Below are 22940 nucleotides of genomic sequence, written 5' to 3'. Positions count from 1 at the left end.
TTTCCAGAAATTTTGCGTATAAGAAATTATCTTAACCTACCTAAAGTTCAGTTATTTTTATCTGTAAAATAAAGATAATGATAGTTCTTAGGGATTATGAGAATTAAGTGAAATAAGACATGTAAACACTGTAAAAATGTTCTTAGAATGTATTAAGTGCTCAATTAATTTAATTCATGATTGATAAAATTGAGACCACCAAATAGGAGCAAGACTTCAGAGTTGCCTTTAATAACTATCATGTTAAGAAATTTGAGGAACTGAAAAAATAAAAAAAATTTAAAAAATTAAAAAAAAAAGAAATTTGAGGAACTGAACCCAATGAAAAGATATCTATAGTTGAAGAGAAACTGATTTACATATTATATTTACCTACAATATTACATATTATATTACATATAATATCCCTTCTCCCACCATTACCATCACCATCACAAACTCTTTGTGACCCCAAGGACTGTAGCCTACAGTCCATGGAATTTCCCAGGCAAGAATACTGGAATGGGTTGCCATTTCCTTCTCCGGGGGATCTTCCTGACCCAGGGATTGAACCCCTGTCTCCTGCACTGGTAGGCGGATTCTTTACTGCTGAGCTATTAGTGAAACCCACCATCATGTATGCTACTGTATAAACTCTATGGAACTGGGAACTGAGAGTTCAGTTTGTTTTGTTGATATCTATGTCATCAACATCAAGAACAATGACAAAGGCATAGTAAGTGCTCAGTAAATACTTGTTAAATGATTGTACTGAGTCCCAGATTTCTCTTAATTACTTAATCAGCTTCTTCCCAGATTTAATTACCTTAATGCTTGTTAAATTCTTTTGAGAAAAAGGAAACTACAGATTTTAAAGTCATATAGGTTTTGGTTTGAGTGCTGAATTTGGGGATCACAAGCCACTTAGACTCACTCATGTCCTCTGCATCTGTACAGCCAGGTTGTAAAGTTAGGTTGGAGGTAATCAGTAATTCAAACTAAAACAATTTGTTGGATGCCTAAGCACCCTAGAATTCAGACATTCATCATGCTCATTTTTACTCAGTGAAGTTGCTTTGTTCCAAGCACCCCATGGTTTTCTGCCTCTGAGCATTTGCTAGAATTGTTTCTTGCAATGGGAATCCCTTCTCTGCATGGTCATGCTTATCTAAATTCTATCCTCCCTTTAAAAAATAGTACAGGGTATCTGTCTCTCAAGAAGTTGGATGCCAGCCACACTGCTTCCCTTCATTCCGCTTTTGATTTTGTAAGTGAAGTTTTTCCATCATTCATGGCAATAAATCTTATATTGCCTTATCCTGTCACTTGCATTATTATCCATTGCTAGCTATTTTTTGTTTGTTTGGGTATTGTCTCTCCCCAAGTATATTTTAAGCATTTTGAGGACAGGAACTATATATTAATAATATTTTCTTCTTTATTTTTAGTTTGTATTTTAGGAATTCAAAAAATAACTGATGGAACAATTAAAAGTTTAACTTGTGGAAACTGTATCTGCTTATATGCTGATGACACCTACTCTTTGCTAGATACTATGATAGCCCCTCATATTGATGCTTTTAATAAACATTATTTGTTATAGACAAGGCTCAGAATCATGAATCAGAGTGTGTAGACAATTTATAGAATAGCTCTCCAAATCAGGGGTGGTCTCTTATCAGGGTTCCAGTTGAATAACCATCTCTTTTAGGAGGTCAATTATGTGTTAGTCTCTCACTGGGCCCCTGTATTATGACCTCCAAATGGTTAGGCACCTACTCAGTTATTAGGTTTATAATGTCTAAATCTAGTCAAAATAGTGAGTTATAATTTTTAACGAGGGTCTTTAATTCAAAACCAGTCTGTTGTTCCATGTCCAGTTCTAACTGTTGCTTCCTGACCTGCATACAGGTTTCTCAAGAGACAGGTCAGATGGTCTGGTATTTCCATTTCTTTCAAAATTTTCCACAGTTTATTGTCATCCACACAGTCAAAGGCTTTGTCATAGTCAATAAAGCAGAAATAGATGTTTTTCTGGAACTCTCTTGCTTTTTCGATGATCCAGCAGATGTTGGCAATTTGATCTCTGGTTCCTCTGCCTTTTCTAAAACCAGCTTGAACATCTGGAAGTTCACGGTTCACGTATTGCTGAAGCCTGGATTGGAGAATTTTGAGCATTACTTTAGTAGCGTGTGAGATGGGTGCAATTGTGCGGTAGTTTGAGCATTCTTTGGCATTGCCTTTCTTTGGGATTGGAACGAAAACTGACCTCTTCCAGTCATGTGGCCACTGCTGAGTTTTCCAGATTTGCTGGCATATTGAGTGCAGCACTTTCAAAGCATCACCTTTGAGGATTTGAAATAGCTCAACTGGAATTCCATCACCTCCACTAGCTTTGTTTGTAGTGATGCTTTCTAAGGGCCACTTGACTTCACATTCCAGAATGTCTGGCTCTAGGTGAGTGATCACACCATCGTGATCATCTGGGTCATGAAGATCTTTTTTGTACAGTTCTTCTGTGTATTCTTGCCACCTCTTCTTAATATCTTCTGCTTCTTTTAGGTCCATACCATTTCTGTCCTTTATCGAGGCCATCTTTGCATGAAATGTTCCCTGGGTATCTCTAATTTTCTTGAAGAGATCTCTAGTCTTTCCCATTCTGTTGTTTTCCTCTATTTCTTTGCATGGATCGCTGAGGAAGGCTTTCTTATCTCTCCTTGCTATTCTTTGGAACTCTGCATTCAGATGGGAATATCTTTCCTTTTCTCCTTTGCTTTTCGCTTCTCTTCTTTTCCCAGCTATTTGTAAGGCCTCCTCAGACAGCCATTTTGCCTTTTTTGCATTTCTTTTCCATGGGGATGGTCTTGATCCCTGTCTCCTGTACGATGGCATGAACCTCTGTCCATAGCTCATCAGGCACTCTGTCTATCAGATCTAGTCCCTTAAATCTATTTGTCACTTCCAGTGTATAATCATGAGAAATGCTGGGCTGGAAGAAACACAAGCTGGAATCAAGATTGCCGGGAGAAATATCAATAACCTCAGATATGCAGATGACACCACCCTTATGGTAGAAAGTGAAGAAGAACTAAAGAGCCTCTTGATGAAAGTGAGAGAGGAGAGTGAAAAAGTTGGCTTAAAGCTCAACATTCAGAAAACTAAGATAATGGCATCTGGTCCCATCACTTCATGGGAAATAGATGGGGAAACAGTGGAAACAGTGTCAGACTTTATTTTTCTGGGCTCCAAAATCAGTGCGGATGGTGATTTCAGCCATGAAATTAAAAGACGCTTACTCCTTGGAAGGAAGGTTATGACCCACCTAGGTAGCATATTGAAAAGCAGAGTCATTACTTTGTCAACAAAGGTCCATCTAGTCAAGGCTATGGTTTTTCCAGTAGTCATGTATGGATGTGAGAGTTGGATGGTGAAGAAAGCGGAGTGCCGAAGAATTGATAGTTTTGAACTGTGGTGTTGGAGAAGACTCTTGAGAGTCCCTTAGACTGCAAGGAGATCCAACCCGTCCATCCTAAAGGAGATCAGTCCTGGGTGTTCATTGGAAGGACTGATGTTGAAGCTGAAACTCCAACACTTTGGCCACCTCATATGAAGAGTTGACTCATTGGAAAAGACCCTAATGCTGGGTAAGATTGGAGGCAGGAGGAGAGGGGGACAACAGAGGATGAGATGGTTGGATGGCATCACTGACTCGATGGACATGGGTTTGGGTAAACTCTGGGAGTTTATGATGGACAGGGAGGCCTGGCGTGCTGCGATTCATGGGGTCGCAAAGTGTCGGACATGACTGAGTGACTGAAGTGAACTGAATTCTCAACAAAATTTATTAAAAAATTAATAAATAGTAAAACAGCAAAATGAACAATGACAGTAACAGCTACCATTTTTAAGCTCTTGGCATGAGCCAGGACTGCACCAATAACTTTGCACCTATTCTCTCAAAATTCTTTCCAGTGACCTGTGAGAGAAGTATTATCATCATTAGCTTGTAGATGAGTAAAACTAAAGTTTGGTAGTGGTGGTGGTTGTGGTTTAGTCACTAAGTCGTGTCTGACTCTTGCGACCCCATGGATTGTAGCTTGCCAGGCTCCTCTGTCCGTGTGATTCTCCAGGCAAGAATACTGGAGTGGGTTGCCATTTCCTTGTCCAGGAGATCTACCTGACCCAGGGATCGAACCCAGGTCTCCTGCACTGTAGGCAGATTCTTTAATGACTGAGCTACAAGGGAAGCCCCAGCTAAAGTTTAGGGAACAAAAATAACTTATGTAATGTTAAACAAATATTAGGTGCTTATGAAGCCTACATTTAAATTAGGTCTGTTCCACTCTAAACCTTTTGAAAACCTTCCTAAGATAATATAGATGTGTGAAACTGTAATTTATGTGTCTTCAATACTCCATATCTTTTTTTTTCGGAAAGTAAGGAATTAAGTAAATAATAAAATTGCATATGTTTTACTTAGTAAGATTTTGCAGTTTCCTTTCTTCTTTCTCATAAATGGTGGTTAGAGTAAGAGCATGAGGCTTTTCTCTGTATTCTGCATTCATTCGTTCACCAAATATTTAATGAGCATCTATTATGTGTCATGTCAATACCTAGTTGCTAAAAATAGAGGGTGAAATAAAATACACAGTAATCCCTATCCTTATAACATTTACATGCTTGTAAGCTAAACAGACAATTAAAAACACAGTTAAGTAAAACTGCTATGACCGATAAATGCTAAAAAGAAAAGCAAAACATGGAAGGGCCATCAGTCAAAAGTGTGACTGTGGAAAGGGGTTGAAGTTACAGTTTTAGGTGAAGTGGTTAGTGAGGGTCTGTCTCACTAGGAAGGGGACTTTTGATGAAAGACTTAAAGGGTGTGAAGGGATTAACCATGTAGGAAAAGGTAGCAGAAGGTGCAGAAGCCTTGAGATGACATTATAAGGAACTTCTAAGAAGCCGGTGTGGCTAGCAAGAGAAAGTTCAAGAGAATGTCAGAGTGAGCAGATCATGTCAAGCTTTGTAGGTTCAGCTTCTTCTTTCAGTAAAATGGGAAGCTTGCAGAGTTTAAAGCGGAGGAGCCATAAGGTTGCTCAGGCTACTGTGTTTAAAAGAGACTTTAAGGAGACAAGGGTTGGCAGAGGAAGACCAGTTAGAGCTTCTTGTGATAATTTGGGTGAAAGAAGTTAATAGTTTGGATCAAGTTAGTGCCAGTAAGACTGGGGACAGGTTGTCCAGTTCTGTATATAATTTTACTTTTGGATATTTATCTTCTTCTTTCTCCTATCCTGCCCTGATACCAAGTTCTCCTCAGCTGTGTGGGGCTGGTTCTCAACTCTTCTGTATTTGAGTAGTATTAGCTAGAGAACAACGTTTTGGCATATGGTGGCCATTGCAGTTTCGCCGTACTCATGTGCTTAGTCATGTCCAACTCTGCAACCCCATCAACTCCTCTATCAAATGCAGGCTCTTCTATCCATTGCAGTTTTAGTGCTTTTTAATCCTGTGAACATTTTGAAGGGTAGATTACCCAAGACTTATGCCACATATGTGCATTCAAGTCTTCATTTTATTTTTGGCTTAAGATCATCTGATCCTCAGGGGACCCCATCATAGTTCTGAAATAAATCTACACTAAGCTACTAGAGGGCAGGGATCATGTCTTACATGATTTTGTTGCAAATGATCAATAAATACTTGCTGAATAAATGAATGTTCACTACTCAAACAACTGGATGTACTTTACAGAGTGCCTCTTTGGATTAGGTATAATACCAGTAAATAAAAATAGACATACAAGGAGAACAAATTTTGCTTTCAACAAATGTATTTTCCAATGGCAAGTTATTGCCTCTTCTTATAGGGAAGCCTGGCTTTCTGTCGTCCATGGGGTTGCAAAGAGTTGGACATGACTGAGCGACTGAACTAATGAGGGTAAATGATAGTGTTTCTCCAAAATCAGAATCTCTTAGAATCTGGAAATGACCCTAGGTGATTCTTATCATAAGACAAATTTGGGAAGCACTGTCTTATAGCTTATGTTTGGAATTAAAGCAGTGAGTGAGCAAGTTTGTTGAGCAACTGTTATACATTAATATTTGCTGAAGTAACATATATAGCCAAAGTAGTCAATATTTAAAACTTTCTGGACTGCAGTCCACAAAGAATATAAATCAAAAATTTCATCTCTGTATAGCAGTGGGATGGAGGCTCAGGAGAGAAGGTATATATATATATATGAAATTATGACTGATTCCTGTTGTATGACAGAAACCAACATAAAATTGTAAAGCAATTTTCCATCAATGAAAAATAAATTTAAAAATAAAATAACTCAGTTATAAGATTGCAACTCTGTACAAGTTTCACAAAGCACTACTTAACTTTATCAAAAGCTATGTATTTTGGTATTTTTCTATTCTATTGTTACATTTTAAAGATTTGCTTCTTTCCTATAATTTTGGTCAACATTTTTGCTAAATGTTTTATAATGACAAAAATGGTTGAAATATAATTTATACTGACTACTTTAAAACTGTTTTCTTCATTTACCTTTATTATTGAACATGAAAGAGTACAGAGTAGGTCATAAGTCATGATCTGAAAAACACTCTAATGTGTTCCCCTCTTTGAGGAGCTCAGAGCCTCAATTAGGAATATGCAAGTAAAAGGGGACAGATTACAATAGTCAGTCAACCCTAAGCAGAAAATATCTGGAAGTCCTGCACTAAACACTGGGAAACTGTCCCTATAACTTGGTTCATTTACCAATTAGTATCCTCATTTGGGAATTCATGGTTCAGTACTTCCCTGGCACTAGCCCTTGAGATTTTGCCTATCCATCTGCATAGCTTAGCATGCCATCTAGCAATAGCTCGTGTTCATAGAGTGCTTATGATGGGTCAGGCACTGTTCAAAGTACTTCTAATCATCTAATCTTCCCTGTGACCCTAAGAGAAGTTTGGTTATTAAACCCATTTTACAGGTGAAGGGACCCAGTCCCAGAGGCATAGTTATCCAGGGCCACACAGCCAGGAACTTATAGCACCAGAATAAATGCCAGACACGGGACCCAGTGCTCGGGACAGGCATTACCTTGAAGGACACCTCTCTTACTCTTGACCCTTGCTCTGATACTTGGTACTCTGGCTTTTGATTCCCTCTTCCAAAAGGGTAGCTTTGCATCTCCTTATTTTCAGTAACTCTGTTGAGCTGTCCTCTGGCTTGTTAGATTTAGCATCTGATACAGAGCCCAGTGTCCACTGATTTGGTTGTATCGTAGTATTTTTCCATTAGCCAGAAGAATTCTCAGGGGCCTGGTAACCTGTACCCTCCCATGAATTTAGGGGTGCTCATACTGAAGAGACATTAATAACAAACTTAAGTATAGGTGCCCTTTGAAAGAGGCCTGTTTGCTCAACTCTGTACCTGTTATTAGTTCAGTAAATAAGATAATAAAACTCCCCAGGATAAATTGGTGTTGCTTGGAGGACCTAACTTTCAAGAATTGAAAAGGAAAAGATGAGCAATAAAACAAGGAGACATTTGACCCTGAGAAGGTCTGGCCCTAAATATTTCTCAGAGGTAAACTAGATCTTTTTTTTAAACTCATAAAAGGCTTTGGGACTTTCTAAATAGGAAGAATTTAATTGGAAGACACTGAGGAAATACCCTTTTAAAAAATGAAAGTGAGGTGAATAGCAGGAGACAAATATTGAGTCTTATTTTATTTATTTATTGTTTAATTTCTAATGGGTGTACTTAGACTTGCATATTCTTTTAAAAAGTATCAGTTCAGTTCAGTTCAGTCGCTCAGTCGTGTCCGACTCTTTGTGACCCCATGAATCGCAGCACACCAGGCCTCCCTGTCCATCACCAACTCCTGGAGTCTACCTAAACCCATGTCCATCGAGTTGGTGATGCCATCCAGCCATCTCATCCTCTGTCGTCTCCTTCTCCTCCTGCCCCCAATCCTATCCAGCATTAGGGTCTTTTCCAATGAGTCAACTCTTCGCATGAGGTGGCCAAAGTATTGGAGTTTCAGCTTCAATATCAGTCCTTCCAATGAAAGTATACATGGACTTATTTTTTCATTAAGGTCTACCTGGATGTATTTATTTTCTTAAGATTGTACCTGGATTCAGAGAGGAAAGTGATCAAGTAGTATGCTGTGAGCCTGGAAGGAGGGGAATGAGGTGGATTCCTGACGTAGATTCTTGAATCTTTCTAGAGTCCTGTGCATGTGGGTTGGATGTTTAGTCAGTTGATTTATAATCTGCAGTCTTTCAAACTTTTTAGGAAAAGTAAACTTAGGAATCAGTTATAATTAGTATGCATCGTATCTGAACTTAACAAAAATATATATTTACTTCTTTATGGTTGCAACTGGATTTTCCTTGCTACACATGGGCTTTCTCTAGTTGCGGCGAATAGGGGTACTCTAGTTGAGTGTGTGGATTTCTCATTGCAGTGGCTTCTCTTGTTGAGGAGCACCAGCTCTAGGGCTCACGGGCTTCAGTAGTTGTGGCATACCAGCTTAGTTTCCCTGAGGCATATGGAATCTTCCTGGACTGGGGATCAAACCCTTGTCCCCTGAATTAGCAGGTAGATTCTTAACCACTGGACCACCAGGGAAGTCCTCAACTGTTTTTAAGAGTATAAAAGTAATATATGTTCATTACAGAAATTATGTAAATACCAAGAAGGACAAAAATGTCTACTTGTGTGTAAGTGTATGTTTATGAATGTGATGTCATGTATGGAACATATCTAGGATTAAGGTGTATTATTTGTGTCCTGTGTTTTCAGTCAATACTAGTATCATAAAAACATCCTCATGTCATTAATAATTCTCCAGAAACATCTTTTAAAATGGCCACATAAGAGGGAAACTTTTTTTTTGAAAAGTAAATAAATAAAGGTAGGTAGGGACTGAAAGCATTGTTTTTCTCAGACCATTACCATTCAGCAGAGGATAGAAAGCTTTCAAGTATAACCTTGGAATAGCTTTGAAATGAGATACAGTTTGGAAAAAATATATGGGGAGTCTGAGTTTCAAAAGGATCATTGCATTGAACTTCAAACAGGGAAAATATGTATACGTAATGCAAATATGTTTCTCTAGCTAGTCCCCTAACACTGTCTCTAAACCTACACCACCAAATAATGTGCTCTGAACTGTTGGGTTGTGTGTGTATGTGTGTGTGTTTGTGTGTATGAAACTATTTTAAAAAGAAGTCAACCAGATCTCCTAGGCATTTAGAGTAGAAACACTGAAATTATTTTTAACTCTCAAGTCCCAGTGGATATTTAATCAGCTCACAAATCCTGAAGAGTCGACCTTTGAATGATTTCTTCCACTTCTTGTGTCCTTCTACCTCTTCATTCCTCATGACATAGAAGAGAAGTGGAAACTGGATGTTTGGTGGAAAACCTAGGTTTGAAAACCGTATTCACTTAGAAAAATAGTCTGCTACACTTCTAGGTGAATGATCAGTTTTTCTGATGTTTAATTTCTAATGTCTTAGTTGAGATGATAATCGTAACATCCATCTAATATCATGAACAAGACTTTAAATAGACAAAGCATCAGAGATATTCTGCATCTATTCAAAAGATGTTGAAATATTTTTTTAATTAGTTTATCTATTTTTTAACTTTACAATATTGTATTTGTTTTGCCATACATTGACATGAATCCACCATGGGTGTACATGTGTTCCCCTACCAGAACCCCCCTCCCACCTCCCTCCCCATCCCATCCTCCCGGGTCATCCCAGTGCACGAGCCCCTAGCACCCTGTATCATGCATCGAACCTGGGCTGGCGATTTGTTTCACATATGATAATTTACATGATTCAGTGCCATTCTCCCATATCATCCGGCCCTTGCCCTTTCCCATAGAGTCCATATACTGTTCTATATATCTGTGTCTCTTTTGCTGTCTCGCATACAGGGTTATCTTTACCGATTTACTAAATTCCATATATATGTGTTAGTATACTGTATTGTTGTTTTTCTTTCTGGCTTACTTCACTCTGTATAATAGGCTCCAGTTTCATCCACCTCATTAGAACTGATTTGAATGTATTCTTTTTAATGGCTGAGTAATATTCCATTGTGTATATGTACCACAGCTTCCTTATCCATTCTTCTGCTGATGGGCATCTAGGCTGTTTCCATGTCCTGACTATTATAAACACTGCTGCGATGAACATTGGGGTACACGTATCTCTTTCAATTCTGGTTTCCTCAGTGGGTAAAGGAGGCAAGAATATACAGTGGAAAAAAGACAATCTCTCTAACAAGTGGTGCTGGGAAAACTGGTCAACCACTTGTAAAAGAATCAAACTAGAACACTTTGTTAGAAGTGTTAGGCCATCAATTCAGTTCAGTTCAGTTCAGTCGCTCAGTCGTGTCCGACTCTTTGCGACCCCATGAATCGCAGCACACCAGGCCTCCCTGTTCATAATCAATTCCCGGAGTCTACCCAAACCCGTATCCATCGAGTTGGTAAGGCCATCCAGCCCTCTCATCCTCTGTCATCCCCTTCTCCTCCTGTCCCCAATCCTTCCCAGCATTAGGGTCTTTTCCAATGAGTCAACTCGTCGCATGAGATGGCCAAAGTATTGGAGTTTCAGCTTCAACTTCAGTCCTTCCAATGAATACCCAGGACTGATCTTCTTTAGGATGGACTGGTTGGATCTTCCTGCAGTCCAAGGGACTCTCAAGAGTCTTCTCCAACACCACAGTTCAAAACTATCAATTCTTCAGTGCCCAGCTTTCTTCACTGTCCAACTCTCACATCCATACATGACTACTGGAAAAACGATAGCCTTGACTAGATGGACCTTTGTTGACAAAGTAATGACTCTGCTTTTCAATATGCTATCTAGGTTGGTCATAACCTTCTTTCCAAGGAGTAAGCGTCTTTTAATTTCATGGCTGCAATCACCATCTGCACTGATTTTGGAGCCCAGAAAAATAAAGTCTGACACTGTTTCCACTGTTTCCCCATCTATTTCCCATGAAGTGATGGGACCAGATGCCATGATCTCAGTGTTCTGAATGTTGAGCTTTAAGCCAACTTTTTTACTCTCCCGTTTCACTTTCATCAAGAGGCTCTTTAGTTCTTCTTCACTTTCTGCCATAAGGATGGTGTCATCTGCATATCTGAGGTTATTGATATTTCTCCCGGCAATCTTGATTCCAGCTTGTGTTTCTTCCAGCCCAGCCCACATACACAAAAATAAACTCAAAATGGATTAAAGATCTAAACATAAGACCAGAAACTATAAAACTCCTAGAGGAAAACATAGGCAAAATACTCTCTGACATAAACCACAGCAGGATCCTCTATGACCCACCTCCCAGAATATTGGAAATAAAAGCAAAAATAAACAAATGGGACCTAATTAAAATTAAAAGATGTTGAAATATTTTAAGAAAGTCAGTGAAACTCCAACTGAAGCAGTGATGAAAATTTGCTTTAAAGTTGGTAGTTGTGAATTTGTGTAGCTGTATTCCTTTATGATATATTTTGAATCCAGGGGAAAACATGTAGGACCAAATTCCTTTCTAAAATTTTGGAGTTCATAAAATAGTGATTATAAAAAAATAGTTGGTCTTATCATTGAGGAGATGAGAAAAGTCATCCTCAATAGCTGTAGTTACACATTGCTTAGCCAAGATCTATACAGGTTTACAACCTCAGTCAACGAAATATGAATCCCTCAAAATTTCTTGGGAAATCAAGCACAGAATTTGCATAATTGCTTCCTTAGTGGGCAGAGGTCTTTAATCCGGAAAAATATGTTGATTAATTATAGATTAATGAGCTCACCCAGGTGACTCGGATGGTAAAGAATCTACCTGCGATGCAAGAGACCCAGGTTGGATCCCTGGGTCAGGAAGATCCCCTGGAGAAGGGAATGGCAACCCACTCCAGGTTCTTGCCTGGGGAATCCCCATGGGCAGACAAGTCTGGTGGGCTGCAGTCCATGGGTTGCAAAGAATTGGACACAACTGAGGTACTTCCATAGAATAATGAAGGAAATTAAACTTTTTTGTGAATATGTTTTTATATAATAATTACATATATTTAGTAGTGTATGTACTTGTATTTTTAAAGAGAATTTGCTAGATTGGAGTATTTAACACATCACTTTTAGAATGTCAAGGAACTGATTTTGACTTGAGATTGTAAGATGAAGGATATAGAGACTCTTACCATTCTTTATTTGCATTGAAACATATAAAGCTTAAAACTTCCCATATTTTATGTTGCATTTACTAGATATAAAGGAATTATTTAAATACTTGGGAAAGTTTGTTTTTTAGACAAAGTACTTTAAAGTAAATTTAATATATTAAATTTATAAATGCAGGTTAATTGTTCAAGGGGAATTTAATTAAGTCCTTAAAGCTTTTAAAATGGTGATTGTAAAAATCTCGCTTGATTTATAAATAGAACAGCACACTTGTAAACTGATCTTAAAAAGTTAAGTAGCAGTTGGCTTTTGAGTTTATAACTTGAAAAAAATAAATATTAATTTTGTAAACCAAGAGAGCGCCAAATAGTCTTTTCTGTGCACAAGGTGCCTTTAAACATCACCGAACCACACTCATTGTGCCTTGTATGGTTCTTACAAAGCATACAGTCCATGGAATTCTGCAGGCCGGAATACAGGAGTGGGCAGCCTTTCCAGGGGATCTTCCCAACCCAGGAATCGAACCCAGGTCTGCATTGCAGGCGGATTCTTTACCAGCTGAGCCACCAGGGAAGCCCAAGAATACTGGAGTGGGTAGCCTATCCTTTGTCCAGCTGATCTTCCTGACCCAGAAATCGAACTGGCATCTGCTGCATTGCAGGCAAATTCCTTACCAGCTGAGCTACCAGGGAAGCCCGAACAGAATATAAAAACACTTTGTAAATTCTAGAACACTATAAAATATTTGTCATTGTTTTTCCCTTCTAATTGTTTAGAAAAGTATTTGCCTTTTCTCTCCCTACATTTACCATTTCTCTCCCTACATCTGGACGCTGCCAGTTCTTATCTTCTCCCACATGAAACTTCTCTGTTGCTTATTTTTTTTGTTTGTTTATTATTTTATATTACTTTCTACTATTAGTGAAACACTTGCTATACTTTGTATAACTAATGTAGCACCTTGTATTAATAGTGTAATGTGTATCCCTTATATTGGAGGTGTTTATTCTTGTTTGTTTTCTTTACTAGAATGTGAATTTCATATCTTCTTCAGCTCATTTTTAAAGCAAATATTAATTGAATCTCCCTTTTGTGCTAAACACTGTATTCTATACAAGGAACAGAGGCATTATTAAGAAATGGTATCTATGTCTGTGTGTTTTAGGTAATGGATTATTGAATTTAATTTAATTTGACATAAAATCATTCTGTCTGAAGAAGATTCTCTAATAAAGCTTTTAGAGTAGCATTTGATTAGTTCTAAAAATTCAGTTATTGCAAATAGCAGATAAGAAAAAAAAACAAAATAAATAAAAATGGAAACTTCACCAGTACCATGAAAAGCACTCACGTTTTCCATCAGATCTAAGACATTGTTTGAAAATGCAGGTAAATAGGTTAGAAGAAAGTTTTACAAAATGGCTGAAGCAATAGAGACTGGGGGTGGGTGGAGATTGCTGAGGCCACACTTGCTCAATAATGAGATTCACTCAGTCAGTGCTATCTGCCATTCCCATTAGTAGACTCTGCCACCACTTCCGGTTCCTTTCCTCCTTCCAGTCCACCACCCTCAGCAAGGTTGTTTTCTCTTTCCTTGAGTCCAACAGTCAATAACATCAATTTTTGCAGCACCGGGTGATTCTCACCTCTTCTCTCATTATCCACTCCTTCAGGGCTAAACAAAGCCACGTTCCCTGGTGTGCACCACAGTCTGCAGAGCCTGTAAGACAAAAATGGCTAGAGGCAGGATGTAAAGCTTTGGCTGGGCGAGCGAGATGGTCAGTGCCATAAAATCCCTCAGGAACATTCTGGGCAGAGTATTTTTGACACAATTTTAAGTAGGGGATAATATATCCCCCAGAGAAAAAGACACACATGAATGTCTATCCTTTTCACTTCAGTTCCGCTGAGTAGGCTGAGGGGGGGAAGGCCTGAGGTCCTATTTCCATGTGTATTTCTTATTGAGCCTATGCACATAGACAGATAATACTCCTGGGGAAGAGGCCAACTATTGGGAATGAGTCGAAAGAGCAGCAAAACATAACAGGGCCATTGATGGTTAGTGTGTTGCAAAAGAAAAGAAGGCCTTGACTCAAGGAGCGCTTCCTGTGTGCTAGGAATGGCATTGTCTTTTATCTTAATCCTTATAACAACCCCGTCAGGTATTGCGGCTGCCCTCATTTAATAGACTGTAAAACTGAGGCTTAGAGAGGCACATTAGTGTGCCCAAGTCACACACAAGAAGTTGACAGAGCCAGTCTTCCCCATCTATACCATATCTCTTTGCGGAGCCCCATATTTTTCTTCTTGAGTGTTCATACAAAAGCTTTGATAATCAGAAAGAGTGAAAATGTGGCTGCTTGGTTTAAGGGCGAAAGTGTTGGGATTGGTTTTGACTTAGTAGTCTTAGGAAGGAATGAGAGAGAGGGTTTTGTTGTCTAGCTTTTCTAGAGGTAAAGCAACTGAGAGACATAAACCTCAAGTGCTGTTTAGGAAAGAATTAGCCCAGGCTTGTGAAGAGATGCCTAGATTCAGGGCTTTCATGGTCAGAAGAGGAATTTCAGGATGCTGGACTATTCAGACTATAATGCTCTGAGATTTTATGTGACCTAGCAGGGTTAGCTCTAGTAACCCTGTCTCTTAAATATCATAGCTCTTGGTTGAATTCCTTCTCCACCTCTTTCCAGCTTTGTGAATCTGTGAGTCTTTTAAGTATCATAACCCTTATTCTGAATTCCTTCTCCACCTCTTTCCAGCTGTGTGAGTCTGAGCTAGTTGTTTAGCCTTGATCTAAGCCTTAGTTTTCTCATCCATGAAATGAGATGCTAATGTCTATCCTGTAGACTTAGATTCCATCGTACAACTTAATGTACGCTAATAGTTACAAGCCCTTCAAAGTGTCTTATACGTAAGGGAAATTGAGGCAGTGGTAAATTCCTTCCTTCTTCAGTGATGTCCACCCCAAACCCGAAAGGTCATGTGAAAGCAAATTTCTAGTCTTCTTTTTGCTGAGATGTAAGTAGAGGAAAATGCTACTACTTTCAGGGGATACTCCTTAGGAAACAAAGCCCTGACAGTTGACATAAAATTCAACAATAACAATTAATTTCAAACCTAATTTCATGTGGTAGAGGAATGCGGGTGTCCCTGGAGCTGTCCAGCAGTTTCTGAAGATACACCCTACAGCTGTGCTACCCAGGAGAGTGTCCACCAGTCACACTGGCTGCTGAGCCCTTGGAGTGTGACTAGTTTGAATTGAGATGTTATTAATAAGTGTCAAATATATATTAGCTTTTAAAGACTTACCAACGGGAAAAATAGTAAACTATTTGAAATTTTTTTTAGACTGTATTTTGAAATATTTTGAATATGTAGGTTTCAATATAATATAGTATTAAAATTATTTATTTATTTTTTCTCTGCTCAGATTACTAGGAATTTTAAGGCTACATATGTGGCTCACCTTTTGGGCCTCATTATATTTCTCTTGGGTAGAGCTGACCTAGAGGCTAGCGTGTAATTCTTTCTTCCCATGGAGTTTTTACAACCAGTGTGGTTAGCAGTCTCTCTCCCTATCTAGGCTTTGAGGTGAATAGATAGGGCACTTTCTAGCCCTGTATTTCTAGGATCGCGCTTGCTCCTTGGAAGGAAGGTTATGGCCAACCTAGATAGCATATTTAAAAGCAGAGACATTACTTTGCCAACAAAAGTCCGTCTAGTCAAGGCTATGGTTTTTCCAGTGGTCATGTATGGTTGAGAGAGTTGGACGGTGAAGAAAGCTGAGCGCTGAAGAATTGATGCTTTTGAACTGTGGTGTTGGAGAAGACTCTTGAGAGTCCCTTGGACTGCAAGGAGATCCAATCAATCCATCCTAAAAGAGATCAATCCTGGGTGTTCATTGAAAGGTCTGATGTTGAAGCTGAAACTCCAGTACTTTGGCCACCTCATGTGAAGAGTTGACTCATTGGAAAAGACCCTAATGCTGGGTAGGATTGGGGGTGGGAGGAGAAGGGGATGACAGAGGATGAGATGGTTGGATGGCATCACTGACTCGATGGACATGGGTTTGGGTGGACTCCAGGAGTTGGTGATGGACAGAGAGGCCTGGCGTGCTGCAATTCATGGGGTCGCAAAGAGTCGGACACGACTGAGCGACTGAACTGAACTGAACACAACCATTAAACATTAGGCTTAAAAAGGAACTTAGAGATTCCAAGTTTCAAGTCTCGGCTGAGGTCCAGGGAGGTTAAGTGACTTGTACACACACACACTACTACTGTCTAATAATTTCTCCATTGAAATTCACTGCCTCTCAAATGCATGACCACTTTGCCAGTGAACCTAAATATTTATACCATCTTGGGAGAATACACACCTGCCATGTGGATGTAGGCCTGTCTCATTGGAATGGAAAGCCTTCTTTTCTGTTCATTCCAATGTGGTACCCGTTGAAAAGTCTTATTTGACCTTCAAAATCATATACTGGTTTAAGTTCCTTAGTGAATTCCTCTTTGCCCCAGGCAAAATTAGTCACCTTCCACTCTTTCTTGTCTACACTGCTCAATTTTAGCTCCAAACATACTCTGTGATATTGACTTACTTGCATGTAAACCCCTTAAGGCAAAGTGTTTGTTTTGTGAGACCAGTGTTTGGTGCATGGTAAGCCTGCAGTAAATATTTATTGAGTTGAACTGTTTTTTGAACATTGGCACAGATTCTCCTTTACATTCTTATTTGTGTTATTCTGTAGACCAGCCTATGGAAACTGGGGGGAAAAAACCCACAACCAGCTCTGTGTGTGTGTGTGTGTGTGTGTGTGTGTGTGTGTATTTTTTAATCATCTGTGCTTTCCAAATGCTATCATGTGTTGGAAATGTCATTCCTTAACACTTATCTCCATCTCCCAGTTAGTCATATGTTGAGTTTTCTCATGAAAGGAATCTTCTCTGTATAAATGAAGTTGGACCTGTCAATCAGGGAGGATTGAGTAGGCCTGAAGAAGCCGTGATTCAGACAATCTCATTTCCATGGTGTATGCTTTAAATGCCACATCTTCAGTCAGCAGTTAGTCTCCTGTGAAAACAAATCTGAGTTTTGCATTCCCTTTGGGTTTAAAAAATGCATATTGAAGCTTGTGCTTGGAAGCACAAATGGGTAGCCCTACTAGTGATACATTTCTTTTGGTCTTTTGGCTTTCTTGAGGGAAGATTTAGAAATGACTCCATTTCCTCAGAAAATTGATTATAATTTTCCATAAATCTTGTCTATCGATACCTTCATTTTAGCATTAAAACTCTATACTAGTTCAAAGAAAGAAGGAATGTATGTTTTAGCTTGCTGTATCTTGGGTCAGTTCCTTGCTCTCTCCCTATGCAGGTATGTCGGAATAGGAAACCATCCAAACTCACAGAAGTCAGATTGGAGCCCTTGCCTGACTCTTCTGTGTTGTTCTCGCTGCTGACACTAACTTTCCAGGCTGCAGAAACCTGTACTCGTTCTAGTCCATCATATTCACACACACTGATATGAGAAGATTTTTAAGCTTATATCATGGAGAATCATTCATATACTTACTTAACTTTTATTTATTAGACATCAAGTATGTTTTAGCTGCAGAGGCGGGCAAATGTTTGTTTAAATCCCTGTTTCAGAGCCGAGATAAGTAAAACTAAGAGAGACTAAGGGAGCTCTCTCCAGAGTCATTGCTGGTAAATAGTACATCAAGCACTTAACACTGGTCTTTTTGATGTTTTTTTTTTTATTAAAAAAAACTTCTTTCTGTAACGCCCTACTTCTCCAGAGTATAAAAGAGACAATGGCTCACAGTGGTTAAGAATGGGAGGAGTCTGGGATCAAACCACCTGGACTTGAATCTAGATTCTACAACTTAATAGTTTTCTGATAGTGGGCATGTTACTTACTATCACTGAGCTTCTACCTTCCTTATCTGTAATTATGTTACTCACTTTATGAGGCCATATTAAAGATTATATAAATTAATCTGTGTTATGGTTTTAGTAGACGACATGGTATTTAGTAAGATCCCAGTAAATATTTGGTATTATCATCATCGATACATCCTTACAATAATTATTAATAATTTTTAACTCCGTGAGTTAGCTACTGTACTAGGTATTTTAATTATGTTAATTCTGCTTTTTACAAGAAATCAGAGGGAGGTGGAATTACCCTTTTTAACAGATGAGAAAACTGAAAATTTCAAATGTACAGGTACTTTTCCAAGGTATTATAGCTAGAACAGATATTGGAGCAGAAGTCTGTCTAATTCCAACCTCTTTCTATTTTGCCTTTGTACCCCCTGGAATTTCTCCCCAACCATCCTAAGTAGCCATCTATTCCCAAATAGACACTGTTAATGTTGGTTTCTCTTGTTAATGCTGTACCTGGAGCCTCAGTGGATAAGAGATGTATGAAAAATGGTGTGTGGCTCTTTCTCTACGTAGTGATGAACTAAACTTTTGACCCCACTAACTTGCACTCTTGCTAGATAAGGCTTCTCTGGTATCTGTCATCTGCACAAACCTCTATTTCATCCTCAGCTGAAAAGTGCTATTTCTCTCTCTGTTTTTATCAAGGTTCTTAACTCTATAGGTCTAGGTGGAAGGCCTAGCTTCAGTGGCTTGATCTGTCCATGTGTATAATTTTGGAGGTTCCAAAATGAGTCTTACTCTTCTGTGACATTGTTTTGCACTATAACCTGCAGTCTATAACCCTTTTGCAAATCTTGATTTTTCTTCTACCTCTTCTATTGCTACTCTAACCCAGGATGCCTTTTCTTTCTTGCTGAGACTAAAGAGACTATATTCCTAAAGGGGGCTTCCTCCATCTATTCTTGATCTACCCCTGTTTTCTATAATGCGACCAGAGGTAGATTTTTTAAATGTGATTTTGATGTCATGCTGTTGTTGTTTAGTCGCTAAATTGTGTCCGACTCTTTTTTGACCCCATGGACTGTAGCCTGCCAGGTTTCTCTGTCTGTGGTATTTCCCAGGCAGAAATACTGGAATGGGTTTCCATTTCCTTCTCCAGGGTATCTTTCTGACCCGGGGATCTAACCCACATCTCCTCCATTGACAGGGGGATTCTTTACCCCTGGGCCACCAGGGAAGCTGACAATAATGTCATATATCTGCTTAAATGTTTAAAACAATCCCCTTTGCTCTAAATGTGTTTCACCTGCTCTTGTGTGATCTGGCTCCAGCCTGCCCATCTAGTGTCACTGTCCGCTATACCCTCCAAATTTTCCCTGTATGAGCTACACCCTCCTCATGTCCTCAAAACATCCGATTTATTTTCAATATACCCTTTTCTCTACAGTGACCCCTACCAGCCCTTCATCTGGTTAAGTCCTACTCATCCTTCATGTCTCATCTCAAATCTTCATCTTCCCTAAAGGTCATCCTTACCCCCATATTCTAGATCTCATTGTTGTTGAGTCGCTCAGTTGTGTCCAAATTTTGTGACCTCACGGATTGCAGCAAGCCAGTCTTCCTTGTCTTTCACTATCTCCTGGAGTTTGCTCAAACTCATGTCCATTGAGTCAATGATGCCATCCAACCATCTTATCCTCTGCTGCCCGCTTCTCCTTTAGCCTTCCATCTTTCCCAGCATCAGTCTTTTCCAATGAGTCAGCTCCTTGCATCAGGTGGCCAAAGTGTTGGAGTTTCAGCTTCAACGTCAGTCCTTCCAATGAATGTTCATGGTTGATTTCCTTTAGGATTGACTGGTTTGATCTTGCTGTTCAAGGGACTCTCAAGAGTCTTCTCCAGCACCACAATTCAAAATCATCAATTCTAAATCTGGCTCCATCTATAAACTGTCATTAATCTGGACCCATCCTTTAGAATACTTACCATACTTTGCTAAAGTCTGTGTATATCTTGGATTATTTGATGACCATCTATTTCCTAACTAGCCTTCCAATTCTTTCATGGTAGAAACCTTGCCAGTTGTGTCTACATTATAGCATCAGCCTTAAACACAGCACACAAAATACAGCCCTATAGAAGTATATATTATAAAAATGAATGATTAAATGACTTCTGCCCTGTCCCTAAAGTGGAAAAAGTGCACTGATAACATGTTCTTACAGGATTGGCCTTAAGTCTGGAAAAAAAACTCTCATTCCACTCTTTATGGGTCTCAGTTCTGGTGAGTAGGGAAGGAAACTGATTGTTTCCCCTAGGAGTCCAGATGTCTTCCTGTAAGTAGATCCACTGATGGTTCAAAGGAATGATTATTGTGTAAGGCGTGACTGTTTTCTGCTGAATGCTATCTTAAATGCTTTACTTACATGATGATTTCTTCATCTTCATAATTCTGAAAGTTCTAATTTAAGCTCAGTTTTGTTGGCTTTAAAACTCTTGATCTTTCCTTTACATCAGTGTGCCTCAAACTTTACTATGATTAAGAATCATCCGGATAGCTTGTTGCAGTATAGATTCCTGAGTTCTGCTTCCATGGATTGTGATTGTCTAGGTTTGGGGAGTGACCAGCAAGGTGCCGCTGCTGTTTCTGGTCTGTGGACCATTCCACAGCATGGAATGCTAAGTTGCTTCAATAGTGTCTGACTTTTTGTGACCCTGTGAACCATAGCCCACCCAGGTTCTTCTGTCCATGGGATTCTCCAGGCAAGGATACTATAGTAGGTTGCCATGCCCCGCTCCAGGGGATCTTCCCAACCCAGAAATCGAACCCGCATCTCTTAAGTCTCCTGCATTGACAGTCGGGTTCTTTACCACTAGCACCAGCTGGAAAGCCCTGACCGTACTCTGCATCTATACTGTAGTTCTCTATGCCTCCAAGAATTTCTTAGTCAAGCTACTTAACCTCTCAATCCTTTAATTTCTACTCTGTAAAATGGAGATAGTGATAGTTTATTTGGTATCATAGAGATATTTTAAGAACTGCATGTGATAATTTGATGTGAAAAGTACATAAAACCTAACATCAATATTCTCTGTTTAATGTTTCATGTCTCAGTTGTAAGGAGTTATGAGCATGATAAATGGCAGAAGAAGGCAAATATTTTTTATAAGCTGTCAGCTTATTTTCTTTAAATTCTCATGTCTCCTGTCCCAGATAATATATTTTTGTTTAATAATATATCCATCATCTCCCCTTCTCTGACCTGGAGCACACTAATCATTGCTACCTCTTGGCTCTGTGCAAGTGGTACCCTTGCTGTGGGTAATGGGCAATGGATGTGTCAAATCACTGGGTGGTTTATCCTGTCACAAGCATGTTCCCCCACCCCCACCCCGCTACATTTTGGTATGCATGTGTGCTCAGTCAAATCAGATTCTTGATGGCCACATGGCCTGTAGCCCTCCAGGCTCCTCTATCCATGGGATCTTCCAGGCAAGAATACTGGAGTAGATTGCCCTTTCCTTCACCAGGGGATTTTCCTGACGCAGGGATTGAACACATGTCTTATGCACTGGCAGGCGAATTCTTTACCACTGAACCACCTGGGTAGCCCATATTTTGGTGGATTTAATTTTTTAGGGGTGCAAAAAATATATTTTAGTGTTCAGTTCAGTTCAGTCGCTCAGTCGTGTCCGACTCTTTGCAGCCCCATGGACTACAGCATGCCAGCCCTCCGTGTCCAACACTAACTCCCAGAGCCCACCCAAACTCATGTCCATTGAGTTGGTGATGCCATCCAACCATCTCATCCTCTGTCATCCCCTTCTCCTCCTGCTCTCAATCTTACCCAACATCAGGGTCTTTTCTAATGAGTCAGCTCTTTGCATCAGGTGGCCAAAGTATTGGAGTTTCAGCTTCAACATCAGACCTTCCAATGAACACCCAGGACTGATCTCCTTTAGGGTGGACTGGTTGGAGCTCCTTGCAGTCCAAGGGACTCTTAAGAGTCTTTTCCAACTCCACAGTTCAAAAGCATCAATTCTTCAGCGCTTAGCTTTCTTTATAGTCCAACTCTCACATCCATACATGACCACTGGAAAAACCATAGCCTAGTGTTAATTCTCTATAAATGTGGGAAATGACTCTCTTATTAAGGAAAATAAAGCTCACAAAATATATCCCTGAGGCTATTATTTTAAATGATATTTGACTAATGAAATATTTGGATATCCTCTCTGACTCCATTAGCCCAATTATTAGCGCTGAATTTGTAAAACTAGGGGTCTTACCCTGGACTAGGTTTTAAATTCTAAATGAGATTTAAGCAAGGCATTTTTATTCTTTGGAGGAGTTAGATTTTTTTTTTTCCATCATTTGGTTTAATGTGCTTATAATTCAGAGAGTCATTGGTTCTTGAGATTTTATTCAAAATCAAGTGTAGGGACATTTAAGACTTCACTGTGTGTAAAGTCCACACAGTGGGAAACCTTATAGGTCTAAGAAATTTATTTGGTGTGAGACACAAAACTAAGCTATAAGTCAAGGAATGCATACTTGAATAAATAGAATATAGAGAAATAAAAGAAAAGACTTAAAAGAGTCAGAATATGATTACATTCAAAGGAAAGGGGGGATTTTAATTGACCTGAGGTATATCAAGTCTTACCACCTAGAGACTTCTGTGGTGACTGGAAAAGTTCTATTTCTTGACCTGTGAGGAGGTTACAGGTGCTTTGCCTTCTATAATCCATCAAATTCTACATTTTCTGTGGTTTTCTGGGTCTCTGCTTTATTTTACAGTAAACGAATGCTTTAAAACACAGGAAAAAAGATAAATCAATTTTATTACCAGTGTTTTTG

At 39.2% G+C, this 22940-nt stretch overlaps 1 protein-coding gene and 1 long non-coding RNA gene across 2 annotated transcripts in view; one reads left to right on the top strand and one right to left on the bottom strand.

Annotated features, from left to right (window-relative positions):
- Nucleotides 1-22940, top strand: part of DLG2 (discs large MAGUK scaffold protein 2) — a 2308738-nt gene that overhangs the window by 712198 nt on the left and 1573600 nt on the right. The window lies entirely within an intron of this gene.
- Nucleotides 9419-18917, bottom strand: LOC145523245 (uncharacterized). Its single transcript, XR_014066449.1, has 3 exons — nucleotides 16348-18917; nucleotides 10334-10656; nucleotides 9419-9803 (listed from the first exon to the last, which is right to left on the bottom strand). It is a non-coding gene; the product is annotated as an uncharacterized LOC145523245 (long non-coding RNA).

Source organism: Giraffa tippelskirchi, chromosome 10 (assembly GCF_054371585.1).
Source record: "Giraffa tippelskirchi isolate mGirTip1 chromosome 10, T2T-mGirTip1v1.2.pri, whole genome shotgun sequence".
Classification (NCBI taxonomy): Eukaryota; Metazoa; Chordata; class Mammalia; order Artiodactyla; family Giraffidae; genus Giraffa; species Giraffa tippelskirchi.
This window is presented reverse-complemented; position numbering and strand designations above follow the sequence as displayed.